Source organism: Capra hircus, chromosome 4 (assembly GCF_001704415.2).
Source record: "Capra hircus breed San Clemente chromosome 4, ASM170441v1, whole genome shotgun sequence".
In the NCBI taxonomy this organism is placed as follows: domain Eukaryota; kingdom Metazoa; phylum Chordata; class Mammalia; order Artiodactyla; family Bovidae; genus Capra; species Capra hircus.
In genome coordinates, this window is record NC_030811.1 from 63466340 (window position 1) to 63488719 (window position 22380).

Here is a 22380-nt window from a genome sequence, read left to right on the forward strand (position 1 = left end):
ACTGAGTGACTAAGCACAGCACAGCACATTTAGAAAAGTCACAGAAAACTGGTAAAAGGTCTGACCTCCATGGCCGTCTCCAACATACTTTCCTCATTCCCCCCATCCTACTCACATCAAAGTGCTCAGCACTTTGATAAAAAAGATAAATATCTATTGAATCAATAAATGAACCTATCACAAATACACAACTATTTTCTGTTTTTCCATAAAGGAAATTAAAGGGCCATCCGCCACTTGAGCACTAACAAATAAGAAGGCAGGTTCAGGACACAGGAAACCAATGTCAAGATGTCATGGAGGACCACTCTAGTTTTCCTGTGTAAGCATCCAAGAATGTGACTTACAAACTCCTTGCTTGTGGCTAACATGAATTTTAACTAATTCAAAACATTTCTTTATATAGGACATCAGGGATGCATAAGGTGTTCCCAAACTTCTGAGAGCAGCTGTGTTTCATTTCACCAATTCGAGGGAAGGAAGGAGTGGTGGATTCAGGAAAGAATGTAAAAGTCCCAAAGAAGAATCTTTTAAAGAGCCCACACTGAAAATCACAGCAAACTTTCAGAAATGTCAATGTGTTGTTTGGCAACTTTTCAGTAGTGAAGAGAATGCTGGGGGGTAGGGGATGGGTATCAAAGTGAACGTCAAGAGAAAAAGGCCCAGTCTGGTCACTTTTCACTCCGAAAATACCTTTCTCTATAAGCTGGAAAGAAGATCCCAAAGGAACGTCAACACTTGTAATACTGCTATTAACTTTATGCTTTGGAGTTCTACATGTAAAGATCCTTGGAGTTTCGTGTTAATTATCTCGGAGAGCCATGATGCTTTAATTTTACAGTCTCAGAGATTAGTCCAAGTGAGCTAAGGGGACTGAGACAGACAACTACAGAGAGATTAAGGGTAATCGCAGTTTTCTCCAGGTGAAGTGGTTAAAGGGGAAGCATGCCAGCTGTCAAACTCCCAGGTAACTCTACAGATTCCGAAAAATCTGAAATAAGCTCTTTGAGCTTGGAGCCTGTGACCCTTGAAGGTGGCTCTCAGGTTCCTGCTAAAAAGGTAGAATTTGGCCCCAAGATCCCGCAAGGGCAGTTCTGGATCTAGTCCTTCTCTTCCTGGCTCGCTCGCTCTCAGCATAAAGTCCTAGATGCTTCCACCCTTAATCATTCCTTACTTACCCTTTCTCCCGTTCTTCCTCGGTGAGAAGGGGTAAGTGGTTATTTTGTGCCCTCGCCCAATTTGGCCAAAACCCTAAAAGTAAAAATGACAAACACGTGTTTTAAAACCCTGACGTTCAAGCCTCAGGAACTCCCACCACCTGCCCAACTCGTCCAGACACGTCCAGCGTCTCCACAGCGCTCCCTCACGGCCAGACTCTGGGCCCGAGTTGCCCCCTCTGCTAGGGGGTACAAGAGAGGGCGCGCGACATGGGGCGCCCGCCCGGCGGGGAACGGCTGGCCGGCTCAGGGCCTGGCGTAGCTCTTTTCCGGCTCGGGTTTCCTACCCGAGTTAACGGAAGGAGGAAGGGGCCGAGGGGGCCGCTGCCCCGCGGAGCCTCAGATAAACACGCGCACGCACACATGCCCGCGATCACGGCCAAGGACTCGCGGCCAAGCAGCCCTCCGCCTCCCAGCAAAGCCCTTCCCCTCTGGAGCTAACTCCCCGGGAAGGGTCCTAAGCCCTGCGGATCACCAAGTGGCGGCAGCAAGAGCGCGCCTGCCCACCCCCTCCAGCCTCACAACCCCCCGACTCGCCTCCCGGCGCCCGCCCTCCGCACCCGCTGCGCCGCTCAGCCCAAGGGACTTCCCCGCGCGGGCCCCGCCCTCCGCCGGCGGCAAGCTCCGCCCCCGCCTCCAGAGAGCGGGAGCCTTGCGAAGCTCCGCCCCCGGCGGTAAAGCTGCGCTTCCGAAAGCCTGCGCGGGTTAAGCCCAAAACCCGGCCTGGATCTACAGCGGATCAAAAATAACCCTTGCTTAGCGCTAGCTCTGAGCTCTGCATTGTACTATCCGCTGAGAGGGAGACCAAGAGTTGACAATGTATGAAACTGTGGTTCCATCCTCTCCCCTTGTTTACAGGTGAGGAAACCGAGACCCCAGCAGTTGCTTTGAGTGCACAGCTACGGAGACAAACTATCTTATGGGGACACTCCCCTCTGGAGGCCTCATTATGGCGTTGTTTATACTACAGTGGGCACAGGAAAAGGAATAATCCAGAACGAGTGGTTTACTTTGGAGAAACTGGAATTTCATACCTAAGCTTTTGCCATCAAATGACAAACTCTAAACTGGGTTATTAAAACCTTCAAAGAAAGAGGAACTTGAAATCACGTTTTCCCTTTATTCTCTTTCTGGATACTGACAAACTGATCTGTGCAAATCATTCAATATAAACCAAAGGACAAGACACTGGTACTTTGGGTTCAAAACTAATTCTAAAGATTTAAAAATCTACTCAGAGACTTAGATGAACCTGATAGCTGGAACTTCGAGAAAGAATCTCCTGAGTCTTCCCAGGTGGCTCAGAGATTTAAGAATCCATCTGCCAGTGCAGGAGACATGGGTTCAGTCTCTGGGTGGGGAAGAGCCCCTGGAAAAGGAAAGGGGCAACCCACTCCAGTATTCCTGCCTGGAAAGTCCCATGGACAGAGGAGCTTGGTGGGCGAACAGTCCATAGGGCCACCAAGAGTTGGACACCACTTACCAGCTAAGCAACAACCACAAATTAAGTAGATGGAGTTCCTGGCAACCAGGAACTGACAGTCTGGAATGGAATGTATGTGGACAAACGAGACAAGTATGTGTGATTTTTATAATAATGGCAGGTAATTCAAACATACAAAAAGAGTGGCTAAGTCTGACCTGTCACTAAGAGTCATCAAATGTACTAAAGAAACTGAAGCGATGGTACCCATGAACCTATTTGCAGGGCAGGAATAGAGACGCAGCCATAGAGAACAGACTTGTGGACAAGAAGGAAGGCAAGGGTGGATGAACTGAGAATGTGCCACTGACACATGTACACTACCATATGTCAATCAGATAGCCAGTGGGCCTCTGTATAGCGCAGGGAGCTCAGCCAGGTGCTCTGTGATGACCTAGAGGGGGGGTGTCAGGGTAGGGTGGAGGTGGGGTCGGAGGGAGGCTCAAGAGGTTAGGGGTATACGTATATACTTACTTGGCTGATTTGCATTGTCATCTGGCAGAAATCAACACAACATTGTAAAGCAAATGTCCTCCAATTAAAAATATATTTAAAAATAAAGTATGAATAGGAAATTCTAAAAAAAAAGCTGAGGTCATCTGAAAAGGTTATGGTGTACTGTTTGACTCCAACTATCTGACACTCTGGAAAAGGCAAAACAATGGAGACAGTCAAATGATCTGTGGTTGACAAGGGTTATGATGGAAGAAGGTACGAAAAGGCAGAGCACAGAGGATGTTTAGGGCAGTGAAAATATTCTGTATGATATCAAGGTGATGCATGTCCTCATACGTTAGTCAAACCCCACGGAATGGATAACATCAAGGGTGAACCTGTTGTAAACTGCAGACTGGGTGATAGTGATGTGTCAGTGTGGGTTCCTCAGCTGTAACAAATGTACCATTTAGGTGCTGAGATGTTGATAGTTGAGGAGGCTGTGCAGGTGTGGGGTCTCTGTAGTTTCTGCTTAATTTTGCTATGAACATAAAACTGGTCTTTAAAAAAGAAATAGAGTTTTAAAGAAAAAGAAGAGGGGGTAAAGCCTCAGAACATCTCATATTCTTCAAATTCATCAGTTAAATTCCAGACTGGATATTTGGCTTCCTGTGTGGAGTTGCCTTCCATTCAGCATTAATGTCATCAGGAAGAAAATGAATCATGTATTCCTAAGGTACAAAATTAAACTGTGGTTAGAGAGCATGTCTAATGTGCAAGGAGATATTTAAGCAAAGTTAACTTGAAATAAATTTTATAAATTCTGTGAATATATTTATATTTAAAATCTATTCCTATTCATGCATGCACGTGTGCTAAATAGCTTCAGTCATGTCCAGCTCTGTGTGACCCTATGGACCGTAGCCTGCCAGGCTCCTATGTCCATGGGGTTCTCTAGGCAAGAATACTGGAGTGGGTTGCCATACCCTCCTCCAGGGGATCTTCTTATGGCTGGCATCACTTATGTCTTCCGCATTGGCTGGCAAGTTCTTTACTGCTAGCACCACCTGGGAAGCCCATTCCTATCCATACATACTTACAATTAGTAAGCAAATAGTGCAAGATATCATAGAATAAATGTTTTAGAAACTCTCTCTTTACATTCTTAAAAATGAGGACTTTAAAGAGTTTTTGTTTGTGCTGCTTACATATGCCCCTCTTTACTGTATTAAAAATTAACATAGAAAATGTGGATATATGTTTATTAACTCATTTTTAAGATAATGAAACCATTTTGTTTACCCCAAAGAATATTTTTTAATGGTGACTACATGAAAAAAGAAATTAGTGAGAAAAATGGGTTTCTTCATGTCTTTTGCAAGTCGGTTTACTCTCTGTCATGACAGAGCTGGAAGCTCACTTTGATTCTGCATTCAGTCTGTTGTGATATGTTGTAATAGCTAAGATATTATGGAGAAAACTGGCCCTCAATCAAACTCCTGGTTGAAAAAGGAAGGACCTTGCAAATCCTGTAAAAGGGTCTCAAAAAAACCCAAGGGTCCTCAGACCTCACTTTGAAAATTGCTGCTAGATAGCATTTTGCATTTCATTGACTTGAATATCATGCATTCCCACACCAGAGTTTACTAATACCTGAAATTATAGCCCTTCACTTATTTCACGTTAAAACTCTAACTTGGCAGCTAACGTCAGACCCATCCAATTTCTGAAAGTTTTTTTCAAGGCTTTTACTATAGCAACTCTGATGAAATTGATATTCTGTTTGTGTACATACAAAAACATTTGAGATTTCATTTATATCCTTCATTACAAACATTTTGGGGAAATTTTTAATATAAATTGTGCCATCTGGAAAAATGAAACCTTGGTATATGGTTATTAACCAATTTAGGTACACTTATAATGAACAATGCACATCTTTTACATAAGTAATATAAAAGTGAGCTTAAAATAAAAATAAAATAGGCAATTACAGTTTTATTTATTACCTAAATAAATACTAGCTTCTAAAGTTATTGCCTTGGAATAAAACTTTATATGTATAAACTTTCATTTTTACTACAAATGAAATAACTTAAGTCATCCATTGTGGATTTGTAATACAATTTCCAACTAAAAGGCACCTGGGTCACTCAGAAGAGTGTCTGATTTCAGCTCTGGGGAGGATACATACATAAGACAAATGTGATGTCTTGCGAAACAAACAAAGGAATCCATTCATAATAAGTGTGTCACAAGGTGACTGAAACCAAAATCAAAGGGTCTCTGTGGCTAAAGATGGGACAATCAAAAAAAGTAATAAATACTGTTGTTTGAAATACATTTAATCATGCTTCAAAGGAGGGAGACAAAAATAAACAAACAAACAAAATTCACTAGACATTATTTCAAGTAACTAGGGCACACACTGCTTATTCTAACGTTGTCAATTAAAAGAATTAGAACTTTCACTGTATTTCTTGATAATTGTAATTCGGAAAACCAAACTGTTGTTGAGGGTAAGTTGTTTTTTTATAATATATGAAAGAAATTTCCAGAATTGGAAGGACCTAACAACATGGTTGTCTGCGGAGGCCTTACAAATAGCTGAGAAAAGAAGAGACGCTAAAGGCAAAGGAGAAAAGGAAAGATATACCCATTTAAATGCAGAGTTCAAAAGAATAGCAAGAAGAGATAAGAAAGCCTTCCTCAGTGATCAGTGCAAAGAAATAGAGGAAAACAATAGAATGGTAAAGACTAGAGATCTCTTCAATAAAATTAGAGATACCAAGGGAACATTTCATGCAAAGATGGGCACAATAAAGGACAGAAATGGAATGGACCTAATAGAAGCAGAAGATATTAAGAAGATGTGGCAAGAACACGACAGAACTATTCAAAAAAGATCTTCATGACCCAGATACCACAATGGTGTGATCACTCACCTAGAGCCAGACAATCTGGAATGTGAAGTCAAGTGGGCCTTAGGAAGCATCACTACAAACAAAGCTAGTGGAGGTGATAGAATTCCAGTGGAGCTAATTCAAATCCTGAAAGATGATGCTGTGAAAGTGCTGCACTCAGTATGCCAGCAAATTTGGAAAACTCACTAGTGGCCGCAGGACTGGAAAAGGTCAGTTTTCATTCCAGTCCCAAAGAAAGGCAATGCCAAAGAATGCTCAAACTACCACACAATTGCACTCATCTCACACACTAGTAAAGTAATGCTCAAAATTCTCCAAGCCAGGCTTCAGCAGTATGTGAACCTTGAAATTCCAGATGTTCAAGATGGATTTAGAAGAGGCAGAGGAACCAGAGATCAAATTGCCAACATCTGTTGGATCACAGAAAAACCCAGAGAGTTCCAGAAAAACATCTACTTCTGCTTTATTGATTACGCCAAAGCCTTTGACTGTGTGGATCACAACAAACTGGAAAATTCTTCATGAGGTGGGAATACCAGACCACTTTACCTGCCTCCTGAGAAATCTGTACACAGGTCAAGAAGCAACAGTTAGAACTGGACATGGAACAACAGGCTGGTTCCAAATCGGGAATGGAGTATGTCAATAATGTATATTGCCACCCTGCTCATTTAACTTATATGCAGAGTTCAGTTCAGTTCAGTTCAGTCGCTCAGTCGTGTCCAACTCTTTGCGACCCCATGAATCGCAGCACGCCAGGCCTCCCAGTCCATCACCAACTCCCAGAGTTCACTCAGAGTCGCATCCATTGAGTCAGTGATGCCATCCAGCCATCTCATCCTCTGTCTTCCCCTTCTCCTCCTGCCCCCAATCCCTCTTAGCATCAGGGTCTTTTCCAATGAGTCAACTCTTCGCATGAGGTGGCCAAAGTACTGGAGTTTCAGCTTTAGCATCATTCCTTCCAAACAAATCCCAGGGTGGATCTCCTTTAGAAAGGACTGGTTGGATCTCCTTGCAGTCCAAAGGACTCTCAAAAGTCTTCTCCAACACCACAGTTCAAAAGGATCAATTCTTCGGTGCTCAGCCTTCTTCACAGTCCAACTCTTACATACATACATGACTGCAGGAAAAACCATAGCCTTGACTAGATGGACCTTAGTCAGCAAAGTAATGTCTCTGCTTTTGAATATGCTATCTAGGTTGGTCATAACTTTTCTTTCAAGGAGTAAGCGTCTTTTAATTTCATGGCTGCAGTCACCATCTGCAGTGATTTTGGAGCCCACAAAAATAAAGTCTGACACTGTTTCTACTGTTTCCCCATCTATTTCCCATGAAGTGATGGGACCAGATGCCATGATCTTCATTTTCTGAATGTTGAGCTTTAAGCCAACTTTTTCACTCTCCACTTTCGCTTTCATCAAGAGGCTTTTTAGTTCCTCTTCACTTTCTGCCATAAGGGTGGTGTCATCTGCATATTTGAGGTTATTGATATTTCTCCAGGCAATCTTGATTCCAGCTTGTGTTTCTTCCAGTCCAGCGTTTCTCATGATGTACTCTGCATAGAAGTTAAATAAGCAGGGTGACAATATACAACCTTGACATACTCCTTTACCTATTTGGAACCAGTCTGTTGTTCCATGTCAGGTTCTAACTGTTGCTTCCTGGCCTGCATACAGATTTCTCAAGAGGCAGGTCAGGTGGTCTGGTATTCCCATCTCTTTCAGAATTTTCCACAGTTTCTTGTGATCCACAAAGTCAAAGGCTTTGGCATAGTCAATAAAGCAGAGGTAGATGTTTTTCTGGAACTCTCTTGCTTTTTCCATGATCCAGCGGATGTTGGCAATTTGATCTCTGGTTCCTCTGCCTTTTCTAAAACCAGCTTGAACATCAGGAAGTTCATGGTTCATGTATTGCTGAAGCCTGGCTCGGAGAATTTTGAGCATTACTTTACTAGCATGTGAGATGAGTGCAATTGTGTGGTAGTTTGAGATTTCTTTGGCATTGCCTTTCTTTGGAATTGGAATGAAAACTGACCTTTTCCAGTCCTGCGGCCACTGGTGAGTTTTCCAAATTTGCTGGCATACTGAGTGCAGCACTTTCACAGCACCCTCTTCCAGGATTTGAAATAGCTCTACTGGAATTCCATCACCTCCACTAGCTTTGTTCATAGTGATGCTTTCTAAGGCCCACTTGACTTCACATTCCAGGATGTCTGGTTCTAGCTGAGTGATCACACCATCGTGATTATCCGGGTCGTGAAAAATGCTAAATGCCAGGCTGGCTGAAGCACAAGCTGGAATCAAGATTGCCAGGAGAAAAAATAACTTCAGATATACAGATGACCCCACCCTTATGGCAGAAAGCAAAGAAGTAAAGAGCCTCTTGATGAAAATAAAAAGGGAAAGTGAAAAACTTGGCTTCAAACTCAGCATTCAGAAAACTAAGATCATGGCATCCAGTCCTGTCACTTCATAGCAAATAGGTGGGGAAACAATGGAAATGGTGAGAGACTTTATTTCTGGGGGCTCCAAAATCACTGCAGATGGTGACTGCAGCCAAGAAATCAAAAGACCCTTGCTCTTTGGAAGAAAAACTATGACAAACCTAAACAGCATATTAAAAAGCAGAGATATCATTTTGCCAACAAACCTCCATCTGTTCAAAGCTATTATTTATCCAATACTCATGTATGGATGTGAGAAACTGACTATAAAAAAGCTGAGAGCTGAAGAATTGATGCTTTTGAACTATGGTGTTGGAGAAGACTCTTGAAAGTTCCTTGGACCGTAAGGAGATCCAACCAGTCAGTCCTAAAGAAAATCAGTCTTGAATATTCATTGGAAGGACTGATGATGAAGCTGAAACTCCGATACTTTGGCCACCTGATGCAAAGGGCTCACTCATTGGAAAAGACCCTGATGCTGGGAAAGATTGAAGGCGGGAGGAGAAGGGGATGACAGAGGATGAGATGGTTGGATGGCATCACCGACTTGATGGACGTGAGTTTGAGTAAACTCCGGGAGTTGGTGATGGCCAGGGAAGCCTGGCATGCTACAGTCCATGGGGTCACAAAGAGTTGGACATGACTGAGTGACTGAACTGAACAATCCTTTGTGAAACAAATGATTCAAACAATCATCAATTGATAGTCCAACGTATTAGAAATAAACTCATATCTTAATTATTTGAAACAATATCAAGTTCAAAAATCAAAGCAAGCAAACAAAATAAAAATAAAGGTGCTTATATGATGTTAATGTGCTTTTAGACACACTCAACAATTCAATGGGAGTCAACGGAAAGTAAAATTTTCTACATCTAGAATATTTGTTACAAAACAAAGCTCAAGATCATCAGGGCAGTTTATGTTTTCTGTATTTTTGTTTATTTGTTTTGAGAATGATAACTGAAATGTTCATTTTTTAATCAGCTTCATTGGGTGTTTATTGTTAATTTTCTCTTCTTAATTTTTTTCTATTATGAGATAGAGATCATTGTTATACATTATTCACATATATACTCTTGTGCATTTTTTGTCTTTTTATTAATAAGTTAATTTGCTTATTTAATTTTTTGCTGCACCGGGTCTTGGTTGCTGCACACATGGTTTCTCTGGCTTTAGCAAGCAGAGGCTGCTATTCTTTGGGGTGTGCAGGCTTCTCGTTGTAGTAGCTTCTCTTGTTGTGGCTTGTAGGCTCTAGGACGCCTGGGCTCAGTAGCTGTGGTGCCTGGGCTTAGTTGCTCCTTGGCATGGGTTATCTTCCCACACCAGGGATCAAACCCATTTCCCCTGTATTGACAGGTGGATTCTTAACCACTGGGCCATCAGGGAAACCCCACATTTTTTCTCTTTATTTTTACAGAAAACCTCTGAAACTTTTAGAATAATCCTGTTAATAAAAAATGATACACTGCTTATTATTATGGTCACTCATCATTATATAAAAACACATAAATAAAAAATTCATAATAATTTATGATTCCTGGAATTCCTGTTTTTTCTTAATCATAAAATTATCTGTTGGGAATTTGAAATCACTGTAAAAATGTGAATGCGCAGCCTGATGGCCTTATTAACAAAGTCTTTTTTTTTTTCCCAATGATGTAGAACTTAATTAAATTTTTTTCTCTCTCCAACTCGTATATCCAAACCTGGTCATTGTAGGCACTCTGATGGAGGGAAATCTTGACATATACTTAAAAAACCTGACAATGTTCAGCCTTTAGAAGAAAATGGCTCAGGTGAGAATTTGATAGCTATCTTCATAAACTTCAAGGGCTGTCCAGAACAAGAGAAACTGCATTTATTCTGTTAGACTCAAGAGGATAGAATTAGGATAAATGAGATGGAGTTATAGGGAAGAACATTTTGATTTTGTATATATATATATAAGTTTTCTAACAACCAGAGAACTCTGAAAAGAGAACAGATTGCCTCGAGAAATAGCGATTTCCTGTCTAGGAAAAAGGCTGGACAACAATTTATTGGGGATATTTTTAAAGGGACACTTAAAAGTTTGTGATTCTTTCTGACTCTGTTATCTCATTTTATTCTTATCATGAGATATACAGGATAAGTGTTAAAATTGTCATTTATGGTTAAGAATAATGAAATTCAAAGAGTTATGTTGGTTAGGATACTTGGTAAATTACAAAAGCAACTTGACCTAGCCTAAGCAAAACTGAAAGACGGTATAAGATGGAGTGCTATTTCTGAGAACCCAAGGCTGTATATTGTCACTCTGCTTATTTAACTTCTATGCAGAGTATATCATGAGAAATGCTGGGCTGGATAAACCACAAGCTGGAATCAAGAATGCTGCAAGAAATACCAATGACCTCAGATATGCAGATGATACCACAATAATGGTAGAAGAACTAACGACCCTCTTGATGAGAGTGAAAGAGGAGAATGAAAAAGCTGGCTTAAAACTCAACATTCAAAAAACTAGGATGATGGCATCTGGTCCCATCAGTTCAGTTCAGTTCAGTTCAGTCGCTCAGTCGTGTCCAACTCTTTGCGACCCCATGAATCGCAGCACGCCAGGCCTCCCTGTCCATCACCAACTCCCAGAGTTCACTCAGAGTCGCGTCCATTGAGTCAGCGATGCCATCCAGCCATCTCATCCTCTGTCTTCCCCTTCTCCTCCTGCCCCCAATCCCTCCCAGCATCAGAGTCTTTTCCAATGAGTCAACTCTTCGCATGAGGTGGCCAAAGTATTGGAGTTTCAGCTTTAGCATCATTCCTTCCAAAGAAATCCCAGGGCTGATCTCCTGTAGAATGGACAGGTTGGGTCTCCGTGCAGTCCAAGGGACTCTCAACAGTCTTCTCCAACACCACAGTTCAAAAGCATCAATTCGGCACTCAGCCTTCTTCACAGTCCAACTCTCACATCCATACATGACCACAGGAAAAACCATAGCCTTGACTAGATGGACCTTAGTCAGCAAAGTAATGTCTCTGCTTTTGAATATACTATCTAGGTTGGTCATAACTTTTCTTTCAAGGAGTAAGCGTCTTTTAATTTCATGGCTGCAGTCACCATCTGCAGTGATTTTGGAGCCCACAAAAATAAAGTCTGACACTGTTTCTACTGTTTTCCCATCTATTTCCCATGAAGTGATGGGACCGGATGCCATGATCTTCATTTTCTGAATGTTGAGCTTTAAGCCAACTTTTTCACTCTCCTCTTTCACTTTCATCAAGAGGCTTTTTAGTTCCTCTTCACTTTCTGCCATAAGGGTGGTGTCATCTGCATATTTGAGGTTATTGATATTTCTCCAGGCAATCTTGATTCCAGCTTGTGTTTCTTCCAGTCCAGCGTTTCTCGTGATGTACTCTGCATAGAAGTTAAATAAGCAGGGAGACAGTATACAGCCTTGACATACTCCTTTTCCTATTTGGAACCAGTCTGTTGTTCCATGTCAGGTTCTAACTATTGCTTCCTGACCTGCATACAGATTTCTCAAGAGGCAGGTCAGGTGATCTGGTATCCCCATCTGTTTCAGAATTTTCTACAGTTTCTTGTGATCCACACAGTCAAAGGCTTTGGCATAGTCAATAAAACAGAAATCACTTCATTGCAAATAGATGGGGAGAAAATGGGAACGGTGAAAGACTTTATTTTCTTGGACTTGAAAATCACTGCAGTGAGGGACTGCAGCCGTGAAATTAAAAGATTTTTGCTCCTTGGAAGAAAAGCTTTGACAAACCTAGACAGCATGTTAAAAAGCAGAGACATCACTTTACCAATAAATATCCGTATAATCAAAGTCATGGTTTTTCCAGTAGTCACGTACAGATGTGAGAGTTGGACCATAAAGAAGGCAGAGCACTGAAGAATTGATGCTTTTGAACTGTGATGCAGAAGAAGACTTGAATATTCATTGGAAGCCCTGATGCTGAAGCTGAAGTTACAGGGTTACCTGATGCAAAGAGCCGACTCATTGGAAAAGACTGTAATGCTGGGAAAGATTGAGGGCAGGAGGAGAAAGGGGTGACAGAGAACAAGATGATTAGATGGCATCACCAACTCAATGGACACGAGTTTGAGCAAGCTCTGGGAGTGATGAAGGACAGGGAAGCCTGGCGTGCTGCAGTCCATGGGGTCACAAAGCGTTGAACACGACTTGGCAACTAAACAACGAGGGTAGTATAATGCAGCTAGGGGCCGAAGCCAACAGAACTTTCTCTATGTCTCAACTCTGAGTCTCTCTATAAATTGCTTTGTTCTCTTTTTCTAAAGATACATTTTCTGTGCTTCCCAGCCACATGGTAGGTAGAAATTCCATGGCTCCCTCGTTTACATCTCTGTCATTCAAGAGAACAGCCCAGAGTGACTGACTGCCTCAATTATTTTGAGCTTTATGTACCAATTCATCACTTTGTTCTCCCTTCTGACTCCTGTGCCAGTTGATAAATAACCACAGTAAAACTGGATTGGATAATGTGACTTGAACTTGGGGCACAGATGGAGTTTTCTACAGCTTTCCTTTCAATTGAACTCACTTGGTAAAAGGCAGATCCTCTTGTCTGAAACTTTGAATTTGCAACAAGTGATACAAACATTTCAGAATTTTTTTTCTATAACTGTGGCGCCAATGACCCTAGCATCTAGTTCTCTGTGGCGCTAGTTCCAGTAGCAGCTTCCAATATCTGGTGTTACAGTGATGTCTGCAGTCCAATGACAGCAGTTACATGTTACCCAGATTCTTTCTGCAGCATGACTTTCACTGTCCTGCTATGGTCTCCTTTAGTTGTTGCTCATTTTTTCCCAAGCCCAGTTTTTCAGGTCTTCTAGGGGATTCTGTGAACATTCCTAAATTCTCGCAATAATTATTTTTTTTATTTTCAAATATCCCAGAGTCGTTTTGTGTTGTTTACAACTAAGAACTTGCCTGTCTTACAATCAGCTATACAGATTGGTCAAACTCTTGTAGAGAAAACCCGATTGTCAGAGATCCACCCCATCAATTCCCAGGAAAGAAAGGATGACCAAATACCCACAAATAAGCATCTTTTGGCATAAATATTCAGTGAATTGTTAAACATGATAGAGGAGATTAATATCAGGAACCTAAAAAAAAAAGTCTTAGCAATCACCGTTTAGTTCATTCCTTTATCCCTGTTGCCCTTGACTTGTAAATTAATAATTAGTAGGGGAAACTAGGGTTTTTGAATAGAAAGACCAACATAAGCAATTTTAGAGTCTCAACAGTTTACTCTTCCACCAAACTTAGAAAACAATTTAGAAGAAGAACAGGCTGAATTCAGTTCGACAACTTAATTCTTTCAAACTAAGCTTGTCACTTAATTAAACTTTGTGTGCATCAACCCACTCCAGTGTTCTTGCCTGGAGAAGCCCAGGGACGGCGGAGCCTGGTGGGCTGCCGTCTATGGGGTCGCACAGAGTCGGACACGACTGAAGCAACTTAGCAGCAGCAGCAGCAGCACAGCAGAGCTAAGTCAGTCATGTCAGACTTTGCGACCCTATGGACTGTAGTCCATCAGGCTTCTCTCTCCTGGGATTCTCCAGGCAAGAATACTGGAGTGGGTTGCCATGCCGTCTTCAAGGGGGTCTTCCCAACCCAGGGTCAAACCAGTATCTCTTAGGTCTCCGGCATTGGCAGCAGCTTCTTTATCACTAGCACCACCTGGGAAACCCCGCTTAAATTTTATTGTTTCTTTAAACTGCGTAAGCATAGCCTAAACTCTACTATGCTAACATGGGAATAAAGAAATGAATTACTGTTTAAACACATAGTTTAATTGAAAATTGTGTTTAAAGTATTCTAATACTTTCCATCATGTAATATAAAATAAAACTGTGTGGTCTATCTATTTTCAGTGACCTATTTGATTTCTGTGAGGGAGATAATTTTTGAAATTGAGCAAAATTAAAAAGAAAGAGAAATAATGATTTGAATAATCAGTCCCAAATAAGTAAGATTTATTATTTGTATTTTCCTGATACATAACTAAGATTACATTAAAATTCAAAATATGAAACACAAAGATTATCATTGAGCATAAATAATTAAAATTAATTAGAGTCTTAAACTGAGAACTCCTAGACTCCCGAGGATGTAGAGACTATTAGAAGTCTGTAAAGATTTCTTCTCTTCTTCCATTAGGAATGGCAGGAACAGATCATAAAAGTTAATGTTTGAATGCTTAAGAATGTGGGTTTCAATATTTTTGGAAACACCAAGCAGTCCTTTCTAAATTAATTGACAAGTCATTGAGTACTTGCAATACAGACTGGCTTTTTTGCGGTAATAAGCCACATCATATCTGTCTGAGAGATAAGCTTTCAGAGAATTGTGAAAGAAACAGGAAGTATAATAGTTATCAAGTATAGATTCTTAAGACAGCAATTGTATAAACTTCAGTATTGAGAACTGATACATTTTACTCTTCACTTCATGGTTGGGAAGTGTCTGTAATTCAGCTTCCAAATAAGAGAGACAAAGAGGTGTACTACACTCTTATGGAATTATATTATGTTGGAACTGAAAGTGATCTTCAAGTATTAGTTAGCCAATGCTGAATAACAAGCCATCTTAAAACTCACTGGCTCAAAACAACAAACATATATGTTTGTTAACCTCTGTGGATTAGCTGGGGATTGATGATCTAGTCTGGGCTCAACTGAGCTAATTCCATTCCATGTGTTTCTCATTCTCCTTGGATCACAAACAAAATGATAATAGTGTTTTTTAGAAAGTGCCACTTGAAGTCTCACTGTGCGCCAGATTTTGTGCTAGAAACACTTAAAAGTGTTACCCCTTTTACTCTTCATAAAAACATTGTGAAGGAGGTTGGATTTTTCTCACTCTTTTTTGGCACTACAGTTCTTCTAGACTACTTTGTAGCAATTTTAGGCCTAAAGCATTGCCCTCCACTGAAACCCAAAGACCTATGAGGAGCTTCAAGCTGTGACTAGACTCCCAGTAGACTCATCAAAGCTTATCCTCGCCTTGACCCTGGAGTCCATCAATGAAAACTCCCAGAACGTTCTAGCTGCCTCTCAACCTGTCTCTGTTAAAAAAACTTGGTAAGTTGACTCTCAATCCTAGTAGCAAATTGCCTTCTATTCTCAGAATATCCACCTCAACAGAGTGGACACAGACTTGGTGAAGACATACTATGTAGGAGGAAAAGTATGAGAAGGTTGTTAACTGCTCAGAGAGAAAAAGATAAACCACTATGAAGTAGATACTTTTTTTTTTTTTAATTTTACAGATAAGGGAACTAAAAAGAAGCTTTTTTAAGGTCATGAAATTAGTGTACGATGGACTTAGAATACACATATAGGTCTGCCTGACATCAAACTTCTTCTTAACCACTCTGCTTTCTTCTGCCTCATGAAATATATTGCTCCATTTTTGGAGAGCCCTTAAAAAAGTTGCTCTTTTATATTCAGTGAAATTATTTTCCCTGTAACTTTAAGTTATAGATCTTAATTTGGCCCTTGAACGCAGACTCATGCTGTTTTTCAGGCACTTTTACTGTATCATCTAATTTAAATAATACAGTAGAAGTGCTTGAAAACCAGCATGTGTTCAATAAAAATTAATTTAAATCATCCCCACAGTAGACATAACAGTCATTGGTAAAATAGTCATTGAGGCAGGGCCAGCACTAATTGTAGTCTCACACAGTTTGCCCTTGTTCAGTTTATTCAGAAAGCTATAAGAAAATAATGACCTCCAGATATTTATATATTTAACTCAGATAAACAGACAAACTGTTTCTACAACTTTTCCTTAATCTACTAGCTGAGTGACCTTGTCCAAAAGAGAAATGACTCCTAGATTTGATAAGCAACAGACAATTAGAATGCTTTGGCAGAGTGGAGAGGGAAAGAAGGTGAAATGACCTTAAATAATGCTTCTTAAAGTTAATAAATGTTTATCTGATTAATAGGTAAATATGCAATATTGACTTTCTTTATAAATGTTGACTTTATTAGTGGAAAAAATGGAATTTGTTCAAAGGTAAAACATAGCTTACATTAAAAATTTACTTAAAGTCACAAAGGGAGTAAGTACATAATCAGGACTGAAAATAAAGAGGTTGTTCAAGGATGATTTTCAAAAATGGTCAAATACAAAGTGAACATATGTTTAAGATTTTATTGAACTCATTAATTAACAAGGGCGATCTTGGGTGGCCTCAGCTTGCAAAGGGCTTGAAGCGGGATTTAGGTTTCCGGCCAGAGATTGAAGTCAGGCCAGAGATTGAAGTCAGGCCGCAGCAGCTAGAGTGCTGAATCCTAGCTACTAGACTAGTGACCAGAGATGAGGCTCTGGCCCATCAGCTTTATAGAAACAAATTCCCATAGAGATGGAGAGTAGTGAAATAAGTGTTTATTACGAGGGAAAAGAGTATAAGTGGATAGACACACAAGCAGGCCCAGAGAGAGCCATGCCCTCCTGGTAGTTTTCATCTCGTTTTGCTGGTTCTCAGCATTTGGTTTATCTCCGGGTCCTCCTGTATTTGCATGGACATCTCTTAGCTAAGATAGATTCTAGTGAAGAGGCCTATGGGTAGGTTGACATCACTCCCTTTTGACCTCCAAGGACCCTCTCTGGGAATGTATAGTTGCAAAGACCTCCATGACTTCCAGAACAAGTAATATGTGGTCTCTGTCTTTTATCTGGGCGGGGCTCAGCTCCGCTCTAGTTCCTGCTATTATCTTCATCTTGGAGTATCTATCCACAGGGAACAAATTCCAGCTGCTCAGTCTAGGGCCCATCTATCTCCTTCCTCAAAGGAACCAGTAAGCTATTGCAGCCTGTTCAAAAAAGAATTGTTGCAGGCAGACTTCCAGACTTATGGAAGGCAATCAGGAACCCTAAAGTAAATTTGCTAACAGATGCAAAAAATAGAGATTCTATGGGCAGTAAATTATAATGCTGGAATCATCTTTTCTATAGAGAGGAAATCAGTTGTATCTCTATGACAAATTATGAACAAGAATAATCAGTCAGTTTTCTGCAATGTCCTGATTTATAAAATAGCGAAATCAAAGACAGTTCAAAGCACAGGCCCCAAGATCAAGTAACCTAAAGGGAGAGCCAGGCGATGTCAAATATTCCATTGAAAGGACACCAAGTAATCATGTCCATTTCAAAATCTTTAACAATTTTTCCTAATGGAGTTTGCTAACAGTACATGAAGGAGAAAAATTGGGAAAATCTTGAGTTAAATGAAAATTTGCATGCGTGCATGCTTAATCGTTTAGTCGTATCTGACTCTTTGCAATCCCATGGATTGTAGCCTACATAGCTCCTCTGTCCATGGATTTTCCAGGCAAGAATACTGGAGTGGGTTGCCACTTCCTGCTCCAGGGGATCGACCCAATTCATGTCTCCTGCATTGGCAGGCAGATTCTTTACCACCGCACCAACCAGGAATCCTCAAATGAAAATTTACAATGCTTGAAATATTTTATATTTTTTAAAAAGACATATGAAAATTTATAAGAAATGGAATAATCCAGAAAAATCAGAAAATTACTTTTTATATTTTTCTTTGTCACATTCTTCAGATAAACCTGGTTACTCACTAAGGTCAGATGAGAACTGGAAAAAGAGAAAGATAAGAAAATTAATAAATTCTATCAGGTACCTTCTCATCATCTGCCAAAAATTATATTTTAAAATAATAATTTATAACATTTTATATGTCTAGATGATCACCGACAAGCTGAAGCATTCCCTGATCTTGTCATGGTTGGAATTCAAAAATGGACAGAGAAAGTATTAAAATGGCCAATAGGCCCATAAAAAAGATGTTTAACACCCCTAGTTATTAAGGAAATACAATTCAAAACCTTAATGAGATACTGTTTCATACCCGTTAGAATGGCTGTTATCAAAAAGCAGAAAATAACAGGTGTTGATGTTGATGACGTTGTTGTTCATTTGCTCAGTCGTGTCCAACTCTTTGCAACACCATGTACTGCAGCACACAAGGCTTCCCTGGCCTTCACTACCTCCAGGCGTTTGCTCACACTCATGTCCATTGAGTCAATGATGCCATCCAACCATGTCATCCTCTCCTCCTGCCCACTTTTCCTGCCCTAAATATTTCCCAGCATCAGGTTCTTTTCTAATGAGTCAGTTCTTCACATCAGGTGGCCAAAGTTTTTGAGCTTGAGCGTCAGTCCTTCCAATGAATATTCAGGGTTGATTTCCTTGAGGATTGACTGGTTGGATCTCCTTGCTATCCAAGGCACTTTCAAGAGTCTTTCAAGGGACTTTCAAGAGTCTTCTCTATTACCACAGTTTGAAAGCATCAGTTCTTCAGTGTCCAGCCTTCTTTATGGTTAAACTGTCAGATCTGTACATGAGTATGGAGGCTAACAAATTGGACCCTCTATGCTTTGCTAAAGGGAATAGTATGCCACCATAGAAAACAATAGAGTGGTTCCTCAAAATTAAACATATGATCCAGCCATTCTACTTCCAGGAGTATACTCAAAAGACTGGAAAGCGGGAGCTCAAACAAATACTTGCATACCAATGTTCACAGGAACTGTCAACTAAAAGAAAAATGCACAATGCAAGAGTTGTGGGTTTCAGCTTTATTCAAGGACCTTGCTGAGGGCTATAGCCTGGGAAACAATCTCTCAGCACTGAGGTAATGATCTTAAGGTTTTATATATATATATACATATACACACACACACACACAGGCTTCCCAAGTGGCGCTAGTGGTAAAGAGCCTGCCTGCCAGTGCAAGAGACATAAGAAATGCAGGTTTGATTCCTAAATTGGGAAGATCCCCTGGAGAAAGGAGTGGCAAACCACTCCAGTATTCTTGCCTGGAGAATCCCATGGACAGAGGACCTTTGTGGGCTACAGACCCTACCATAGCGTCACAAAGAGTTGGACACGACTAAAGCGACTTGGTATGCACACATATATGTATTACATAGATATATGTATATATCCAGTTATATCACTTTGGTTATAGAATGCTTGCAGTCAAGCATAAATCTCAGTAAAAGCTTACTGCTTGTCACGAGGATCAGGTATTTCAGTTAATGATTTTAGTGCCGTTCTGTGTATGTGAAGAGTTAAGAATCTGGGTTCATTAAAATTTTTTCCAGAGATATCTCTAACTATCTAAGGGGTCTATTTTTCCAAAGCATGGAGTGCCTTACCTGTTTTCCATCCTGAATTTCTTTTAGGGTTTACTGTCAGTCAGCTAATACAGTGGCTAATGACCTGAAACTCCTATCCTCATAGAACTGGATAGTGAGCCATATTATTTGTTTTACACTTCATTATTTACAATAGTCAAAAAGTAGAAATAATCCAAGTGCCCATCAACAGAAGAATTAATTAACAAAATGTGGTCTATAAGGGAGGGAAATTTTCCTTTTACCTTTGTAGTCTCTATGGCTGGGCCTATGAATTAAACTGACAGAACAGCTCAACAGGAGAAAACATACAAATGTTTAATATTTTTCCATGTACATGGGAAATATTCAAAAGGAAAATTAAGACATGAGGTTCCAAAACTTGCATACCTTTTTAAATAAAGAATGAGAAATTGTGCAGGTGTGACAAGACATAGGGCTTTGGGTCAGGGGCAAAAAATTATGGGATAGCGACTTGAAATATATGAGGGAAACTAATGGAAGTTCTTTTAATAGGTTTGTTTTACTTTAGCAGAATTTGTACAGATTCATTTCAGTATAGGCTCCCAGTCTTGTGATAAAAACATCCTTCTCTTCCTAGTATAGAGATGGCACTCCTCTAATGGGAAATTTTATGATCTGATTTTAAGTAGAAAAAGGGAGATCAGAGATCTCTTCCTGGGACTTCCCTGGTGGTCCAGTGGTTAAGACTCCACACTTTCACTGCAGGAGACACAGGCTCAATCCAAGGTTAGGGAACTAGGATCCTGCACGACCAGTGGTACAGCCAAAAAAAAAAAAAAAGGCAAAACAAAATAGAGGGTCCTTCCTGCATCTATTGCTTTTCTCAAGTGCTTTCAGCTCAAAATAATTAATGAGCCACAATGGCATATATTGTGGTGGCATGTTCTGTACCCTTTCAGTATGTAGATATTACCGAGGAGGAACACTTTTCCTTCTACCCTCTTAGGGTTTTTAGCTAGTCTAATGAGCAAACTGACATAAGACAGAGTCACAAGAGAAAACCAGTTTTATTTTGTACATATAGGAGTACTTAAAAATATAAGACCCCAAAAGGTAGTCAGTCAATAGAGGCTTATATGCCATCCAGAGCTAAGGAATAGGATAGGATCCTGGGTCTTCAAAGGGGAGGAAGGTGATTCACAGGACAGTAAGAAGAGTGGATGTTTGGTGATTAGATGTTTGCCCTGCCATACAGATAGGTCATTCAAATAAAAAGTTATCTTTGGTGATAGTGCTCTCTCTGAGCCAGGGCCCTTACCTAATTTCTTACAGATATTTAATAAGAAGGTTAAAAAAATTGCTTCCCAGGTTTTTTGGGCTTTAATTATCTTCAGCTCAAAATAACCCACATGCCAAAGTGATACATTTTGGGAAGGCTCATCTTGAATCCTTTCAATACAATGAAATATCATTCAGCCTTAAAAAGTAATAAAATTCTGATAGGTCATGTAATGTGGATGAACCTTTGAAACATTATGCTAAGTAGAATAAGTGAAGTATTGTAAGATTCCACTTACGTGAAGTATCTAGAATTAGCAAATGTCTAGAAAGAGAAAGAATAGAGGTTTCCAGAAACTCAGGAGTGTGGAGAATGGGGTTATTGCCTAATAATTATGTGGTTCAGGACTCACTACTCCAAAATATGGCAACTTGCCACATTTAATATGAATATTCCATTCAAGCTGAAGGAATCTGAGGATGACATGTGCAAGAAGGACTCTCTGACCTTCCCCTGAAGCAAGTTTTAAGACCCCTATGTGAGAGGTTCAGTTCAGTTCAGTCGCTCAGTCATGTCCGACTCTTTGTGACCCCATGAATTGCAGCACGCCAGGCCTCCCTGTCCATCACCAACTCCCAGAGTTCACTCAGACTCACATCCATCGAGTCCGTGATGCCATCCAGCCATCTCATCCTCTGTCGTCCCCTTCTCCTCCTGCCCCCAAACCCTCCCAGCATCAGAGTCTTTGCCAATGAGACAACTCTTCGCATGAGGTGGCCAAAGTACTGGAGCTTCAGCTTTAGCATCATTCCCTCCAAAGAAATCCCAGGGTTGATTTCCTTCAAAATGGACTGGTTGAATCTCCTTGCAGTCCAACGGACTCTCAAGAGCCTTCTCCAACACCACAGTTCAGAAGCATCAATTCTTCGGCGCTTAGCTTTCTTCACAGTCCAACTCTCACAACCATGCATGACCACAGGAAAAACCATAGCCTTGACTAGACGGACCTTAGTCAGCAAAGTAATGTCTCTGTTTTTGAATATACTATCTAGGTTGGTCATAACTTTTCTTCCAAGGAGTAAGTGTCTTTTAATTTCATGGCTGCAATCACCATCCAGAGTGATTTTGGAGCCCCCAAAAATAAAGTCTGACACTGTTTCCACTGTTTCTCCATCTATTTCCCATGAAGTGATGGAACCGGATGACATGATCTTCATTTTCTGAATGTTGAGCTTTAAGCCAAATTTTTCACTCTCCTCTTTCACTTTCATCAAGAGGCTTTTTAGTTCCTCTTCACTTTCTGGGTGGTGTCATCTGCATATGTGAGGTTATTGATATTTCTCCCGGCAATCTTGATTCCAGCTTGTGCTTCCTCCAGCCCAGTGTTTCTCATGATGTACTCTGCATAGAAGTTAAATAAGCA

At 40.5% G+C, this 22380-nt stretch overlaps 1 protein-coding gene across 1 annotated transcript in view; it reads right to left on the reverse strand.

Annotated features, from left to right (window-relative positions):
* IMMP2L (inner mitochondrial membrane peptidase subunit 2) overlaps window positions 1–1831 on the reverse strand; it is a 972863-nt gene extending 971032 nt beyond the window's left edge. Inside the window, exons 1-2 of the mRNA XM_018047172.1 lie at window positions 1778–1831; window positions 1179–1251 (exon numbers count right to left, since the gene is read on the reverse strand). The gene's annotated coding sequence lies outside the window, so the exon portion shown is untranslated. The remainder of the gene's footprint in view (window positions 1–1178; window positions 1252–1777) is intronic.